The sequence below is a fragment of the Orcinus orca genome, chromosome 17 (assembly GCF_937001465.1).
Source record: "Orcinus orca chromosome 17, mOrcOrc1.1, whole genome shotgun sequence".
Lineage (NCBI taxonomy): Eukaryota > Metazoa > Chordata > Mammalia > Artiodactyla > Delphinidae > Orcinus > Orcinus orca.
The window spans coordinates 28,998,394-29,005,862 of NC_064575.1; the positions used below are offsets into that span (position 1 = coordinate 28,998,394).

The following is a 7,469-nucleotide window of genomic DNA, read 5'->3' on the forward strand; positions in this document are numbered from 1 at the left end:
AGGGTCAGCAAACTTATTCTGTAGAGGGACAGATAGTAAATATTTTTGGCTGCCATTCAGTCTATGTTGCAACTACTCAACTCTACCACTGTAGCTCAAAAGAAGCCACAGACACTACAGAAATGAATGTGCTTGGCTCTCTTGGGATAAAACTTACAAAAACTGGTGGCAGTCTGTAAGCCATTGTTTACCAATTCTTTCTGTAGAGTCAAGCTTGCTGTACTCAAACTTGGCTTCACCTGTTACTTAATGTATGACCTTGTACAAATTACCCCAATTCTCTAAGCTTCATATTTCATAAGAGGAAAATAAAAGTATTTGTCACAGTTCCTAGTTCATAATAAAGTCTCAAAAAAATCTTAGTCATTATTACTATGTTTTATTGTGATAATAAAACAGCTACTGATAATGTGTGATGAGTATGTGTATGTGTGTGTGTATATACATGTGTTTGTATACATGCATACATGGAAACATATGCTTGTGTGAGACTGATCTAACATCCACTTTCCAGATCATGAAAAGATTAAAGAATGTGGAAATAATATTGGTGAAATGACCACCAAAAGTGAAGGTATTGGAGTTTTCATGGCAGAGTAGTTTTGAGTACCAAGATCACCCCACCTTCTGAGATCATTCTACTGGATATGGAGGACCAAAAACTAACATAGATAGAACTTCTGTGGCCCCAGAGCATTATTTTAGACAGAATAACATATGCTTGGGAATTCTGCTGCTGGTGCAGTAGTAGAGGAAGACTGAATGGATACTAAGGTGAAATTAACCCCCTGCGTTGATGTGACAGAAAACATAGTTTGGGAAGATCACTGAACTTTGTAGAGCAAAGAACTGGAGAGGAGAAAGCAACATGAAGAATGAGACCCAGAATCCTGCATAGGAGTCACCACGAGACTGTTGCTGAATACTCAGTGACATATCATAGGGCGAGTCCTTTCAAGACTACATAAAAAATGGACCAGGAAGCTGTAACGTGGATGATTCTCAAAGCTCACAAAGAACTTGGAGATGTTTGAGTTCTGGCCAGCCAGATTCTAGGAGCCATATTGAATACCCAGAGTACAGTCTACTCTAAATCAACCCACCAAAAAAAGCTTAAAAACAAGACTTAAAGAATCTAGCTGAGGCAGGTGTTGAAATTTTCCGTGCAGTTCCCAATCATGTCAACAGTGTTTTTAAGGGTTTTTGTCACAAAGCCCTTGAAAGCAGAAGGCCCTTGACTACAGATTCTGAACAAATCAGAGTCCTTATGACTGGAGCAGCTGATCAAATTGCATATTCACTGCTGTACACTATTAGAAATGGATCTGTCTTTGGTAAAGACCAGCCTATAATTCTTGTGCTGTTGTATATTAATCCTATGATGGGTGTCCTGGATGGTGTCCTAATGGAACTTCAAGACTGCCCATCCTTCCTGAAAGATGTCATCACAACAGATGAAGAAGAGATTGCCCTCAAAGACCTGGTTGTAGCCATTCTTTTGGGCTCCATGCCAAAAAGGGATGGCACAGAGAGGAAAGATTTACTCAAAGCAAATATGAAAATCTTCAAATGCCAGGGTGCAGCCTTGAAGAAGTATGCCAAGAAGTCAGTTAAGGTTATCGTGGTGGGAAACTCAGTCAATACCAATGGCCTGATTGCTTCAAGTCCGTCCCCAAGGAGAACTTTTGTTGCTTGACTCTTTTGGATCACAGCCAAGCTGAATTGCTCTGTTAAACTTGGTGCTAAATTTAATGTGACTTCTGATGATGTAAAGAATGTCATCATCTGGGGAAACCATTCCTCAACTCAGTATCCAGATGTCAACCATGCCAAGGTGAAACTGCAAGGAAAGGAAGATGGTACTTATGCAGCTCTGGAAGATGACAGCTGGCTCAAGGGAGAATTCATCACGGCTGTGCAGCAGTGTGGTACTGCTGTCATCGAGGCTTGAAACCTAACCAGTGCAATGGCAGCTGCAAAAGCCATCTGTGACCACATCAGAGACACCTGGTTTGGAATCCCAGAGGGAGAATCTGTGTCCATGAGTGTTATCTCTTATGGCAACTTCTATAGTATTACCAGTGGTCTGCTCAATTCATTCCCTGTTATAATCAAGAACAAGACCTGGAAGGTTGTTGAAGTTCTCCCTATTAATGACTTCTCAGGAGAGGAGATGGATCTTTCTGCAAGGGAACTGGCAAAAAGAAAAGAAACTGCATATGAATTTCTTTCCTCTGTCTAACTAGACAATCATTTTGATGTTACTAAGTACCCCAACACCGAAGAATCTAAACGTTGTCTTTGACTCTAGTACCAAATAATAATAATGCTATACTTAAATTACTTATGAAAATGACACATTTTAAAGATTGTGTGTTTCTTGATACAAATCTGTGACAGTTTATCATCATGCTGTTAGTGCTGCATTCTAAATAAAATATGTATTCCAAAAAAATCTAGACAATTATCAAGTAATCTAGCTAACAGAACAAAATTTCAGTTTAGCATTCTTTCAAAAAAAAGATAAAGAAACAAAACCCAGAACTCAGCAAGCTCACACTTATGATGTCCAGCATGCAATTAAAATTTACTAGACATGCAGAGAAGCATGAACATGTTTCTCATCCCAGAAGAATAATGTGACAATAGAAACAAACTAGGAAATGATATAAATGATGGTATTAGCAGACAAGAATGACAAAAGAACTATTGTAAACATGTTCAAGTATTTAAAGGAAAATGTGAATATAAAGAAGAGGAAAAGAGAAGATATTTTTAAAAACACCAAGTGTACTTTTCTAGGGTTGAAAAATACAATATCTGAAATAAGAATTTTACTGGGTGGTCTTAATAGTAGATTAGATACTACAAAAGAAAAAAATCAGTGAAATTCAAGATATAGCAATCAAAAGTATCCAAACTGAAATGCAGACAGGAAAAAAAAAATCTCTAGAAATAAACAAGTTGAAATATCAACAACAACAAAAACAGAACCTCAGTGGCCTACAGGAAAAAATTAAGTAGTAATTATTTAAATTATGTTATATATGTTTAATTACAATATATGTAATTGGAGTCCCAGGAGGAGCTAGAAAGAGGAGGCAGGAAAAAGCATTGGAAGAAACAACAGCCAAAACTTTTCTAAATAAAACAAAATATAAACCCACAATTCAAGAAGTTTATCAAATCTTATGCAAAGTAAATACATAGCAAATTACACAAAAACACATAATAATCAGGTCGCTCAAAACCACTGATAAAGAAACACATTCTAAAAGAAATAATAACGACAAAAGGTGCATTACTACAAAGAGATAAAAATTACTTCAGGCTCTTCATCAGAAACTATCCAACCCAGAAGACAATGTATGGCATTTTCAGAGAACTGACGTAAAAAAAAAGTGATCAAACTAGAATTCTTTTCCAGCAAAAACATTCCTTTGAAAAATGAAAAGAGAAATAAAACTTTTTGGGCAAATGAAATCAGAGATATTTATTGCCAGTAGAACTTTACTACAAGAAATATTAAAGGAAGTCCTTTAGGATGAAGGAAATTGAAATCAATTTGTAATTCAGATCCACACAAAGCAGTGAATATCACTGGAAATGGTATATAAAAAGTTTTTTCATTTTTTAATTTTTCAAATGATAATTATTTAACACAAAAATGCTAAGAATATATTATAGAGGTTATAATATGTGTTGAACTTAAAATAACTATGACAACAATAGCACTAAGAAGAGAAAGGGAGAAATGGAAGTATACTATTGTAAATTTCTTACATTAAACACAAAGTGGTGTAATATTATCTGGAGTTAGACTGCATAAATTAAAGATGCATACTATAAACCCTAAGACAACCACTAAAAAACTACTAAGAGCTACAGCTAATAACTTAATAATGGAGATAAAATTGAACATTAAAAACTACTTGTCTAATCGAAAATAAGGAGGAAAAGAGGAAAAAGAAACAAGATGGTACAAATAGAAAAGAAAATTTAAAAGGTAAATGGCATATACCCTGAGAAAACCATGATTCAAAATGAGACATGTACCACAATGTTCACTGCAGCACTGTTTACAATAGCCAGGACATGGAAGCAACCTAAATGCCCATCAACAGATGAATGGATAAAGAAGATGGGGCACATATATAAAGTAGAATATTACTCAGCCATAAAAAGAAATGAAATTGAGTTATTTATAATGAGGTGGATGGACCTAGGGTCGATCATGCAGAGTGAAGTAAGTCAGAAAGAGAAAAACAAAAGCCGTATACTAATGTATATATATGGAATCTAAAAAAAAAAAAAAAAATGGTACTGATGAACCTAGCAGCAGGGCAGGAATAAAGACGTAGACATAGAGAATGGATTTGAGGACATGGGGTGGGGAGGAGGAAGCTGGGGCAAAGTGAGAGTAGCATTGACATATATACACTACAAAATGTAAAATAGATAGCTAGTGGGAAGCAGCAGCATAGCACAGGGAGATCAGCTTGGTGCTTTGCGATGACCTAGAGGGGCGGGATAGGGAGAGTGGGAGGGAGGCTCAAGAGAGAGGGGATATAGGGATATATGTATGCATATGGTGATTCACTTTGTTGTACAACAGAAACTATGGCTAAAATATCGAGGCTCAATTAATGCTGTCTACAAGAAAACTACTTTAAATATGAAGACACTGAATCATTAAAGAAAAAGATGGAAAAAGGTACCACACAAACACTAATCATAAGAAATCTGGAGTGGATATATTAGTATAAGAAAAATTAAATTTCAGAACAAGTAACCCGAACAGAGATTAAGAGGGAAATTATGTAATGATAAAGACTCCATAACAATCTTAATGTGTAAACACCTAATAATAGATCTACAAAATACATGAATTGAGAGCTGAAAGAATTGAAAGGACAAAAAAGTACATCTAGATTTATAGAGATTTCTTTATTCCTCTCAGTAATTGATAGAATAAGTAGACAAAACTCAGTAAAACTATAGAAAGCTTGAACAATACTGTCATCCAACTTGACCTAATAGCCATTTATAGAATAATCTTCACTCTCCCCAACAAGAGAATACACACTATTCATGTGCAAATGAAAAATTCACCAAGAATACTGGGGGATAAAACAAGTATCAATAATTTGAAAAGATAGAAATGCTAGAGTATATACTCTGACCATAATGGAGTTAAATTAGAAAACAATAATAAAAAGATATCTGGGAAATTCCCAAATATTTGGAAAATGTACAACAGATTTCCTAATAACTCATGGGTCAAAGAAGAAATCACAAGGACTATCAGGAAATATTTAGAACTAAATGAAAATTGAGATAAAATATATCTAAATTTTGGAGGTACATCTAAAGCAGTGATCAGAAGGAAATCTGTGCTCTAAATGCTTATGGTAGAAAAGCAATGAGATCCCAAGTGAATAATGTAAGCTTTCACCTTAATGAGCTAGAAAAAGAAGAGCAAATAAGTCCCAAGTAAGTACAAATGTGGCAATAATGATGATAAAAGCTGAAATAAATAAAAGAGGAACAGGCAGTAGAATTAATGATACTGAAGCTTCTTTTTTGAAGAGATCAATCAAATGAAATACCTTTCACTAAGCTTTCAAGTGAAAAAGAGAGAAAACATAAAATACTAACATGAGGAATAAACAATGAGATATCCAATATTAAACAAATGTTAAAGAATAATATATATTATAAATAACTTTAGGCGAATAAATCTGACAACTTAAATGAAATGGAAAAAAACCTTGACAGACACAAATTTCCAAAACTGGCAGAAGAAGAAATCAAAAATTAAATTGTCTTTTATCTAGAAACAAAATTAAATTCATAATTTAAATTTTCTCAAAAAGGAGACTCCTGGCCTGGATAGCTTCATTGATGAAAGCGTTCATGTAAATCAACCATATTTCAATAAAAAATAAGCTAAAAATTGAAGAAACCTTTCAAACCTTTAGGAAATAGATAATAAAAATCTTATACAACTTCTTCAGAAAGTAGATAAGGAGCTTCCAAACTCATTTTATTGGGCCAGACTTACCCTGATAACAAACCTAGAAAAAGACATTACAAGAAAACTACAGACCAGTATTCCCAATGAACTTGGATTTCTTAATATTTTTAAAGTTTAGCTAGTAGAATCCAGCAACCTATAAAAAGTATAATACACCAAGAACAAGTTTGGTTTATCTCAGGAATGTAAGGTTGGTTTAATATTTGAAAATCAATCAATTTAATCCATCATCTCAACAACCTAAAAAGGAAAAAAAAAACAAAAACATAAGATCATCTCAATAGATGCCCCTTGAAAGCATTTGGTAAAATTTAACACTCATTCATAATAAAAACTCTCAGCAAATTAAGGAAAGGAAGGGAACTTCCTCAACCTGGCAAAGGACATATGCAAAAAATCTAGAGATAACATCATATTTAATGGTACAACACTGAATGCTTTCCCTTAAAATCAGGAACAAGGCAAGGATGCGCTTTCTTACTACTTCTGTTCACATTATACTATGTGTTCTAGTCAGTGGAATAAAATGGGAAAGGTAAATAAAAGCATACAGAATGGAAAGGAAAAAGTAAAACTCTCTTTATTTGCAGAGGTATGATAGTGAACATGAAAACTCCCAAGAAATTTATAAAACACTACTAGAACTAATAAATTCATTAGCAAGTTCTCAACACACTCTGCCAATATTAAATAAAATCAAGTGTATTTAAATATACTATCAATGAACCATTAGAAAATGAAATTAAGAATCCATTTACAATAGCATTAAAAGCATAAAATACTTCAGGATAAGTATATGCAATACCAGTACTATCAAAAATACAAAACATTGCTAAGAGAATTTAGAGGAGACCTGAGTAAACTGAGATCTATACCATATTCATGGATGAGAAGACTCAGTACTGTTAATGTGTCAGTTCTTCCTAAATTGATCTACGTATTAGCAATCCCAAATTCCTGGAGGTATTTTTTCAAAAATAAAAATTAAATAGCTAATTCTAAAATTCATGTGCAAATGCAAAGAACCTGGTAGAGTCAAAATCATTTTGAAAAAGAACAGATTTGGAAGATTTACACTTCCTGGTTTCAACACTTTCTAAAGTTATAGTAATCAATACAGTGTAATAAAGATAGGCTTATAGTTAAATGGAATGGATTAAAGAGTCCAAAAATAGACACTGAGTTTTCACCAGAGTTGCTAAAGCTAGTTCAGGGGGGAAAGGACTGTCTTTTCAACAAATGGTGTTGAAACAATATTATATCCATTTAGAAAAAAATTAACATTGACTCTTTCCTCATACCTTATGCAAAAATTAATTTGAAATGTATTATAGTCTCAAATGAAAAAGTTAAAACTAAATTTCAAGAAGAAAACATATTAAAAAATCTTTTCTCTATAGGAGTAGGTAAACTTTCTTACATATGTCATAAA

General features: G+C 33.6%; 1 pseudogene; it reads left to right on the forward strand.

The window, feature by feature from the left end:
- The first annotated feature begins 1,252 nt into the window (after window positions 1–1,252).
- LOC101277769 (malate dehydrogenase, cytoplasmic-like) lies at window positions 1,253–2,305 on the forward strand (annotated as a pseudogene).
- The last annotated feature ends 5,164 nt before the right edge of the window (window positions 2,306–7,469 follow it).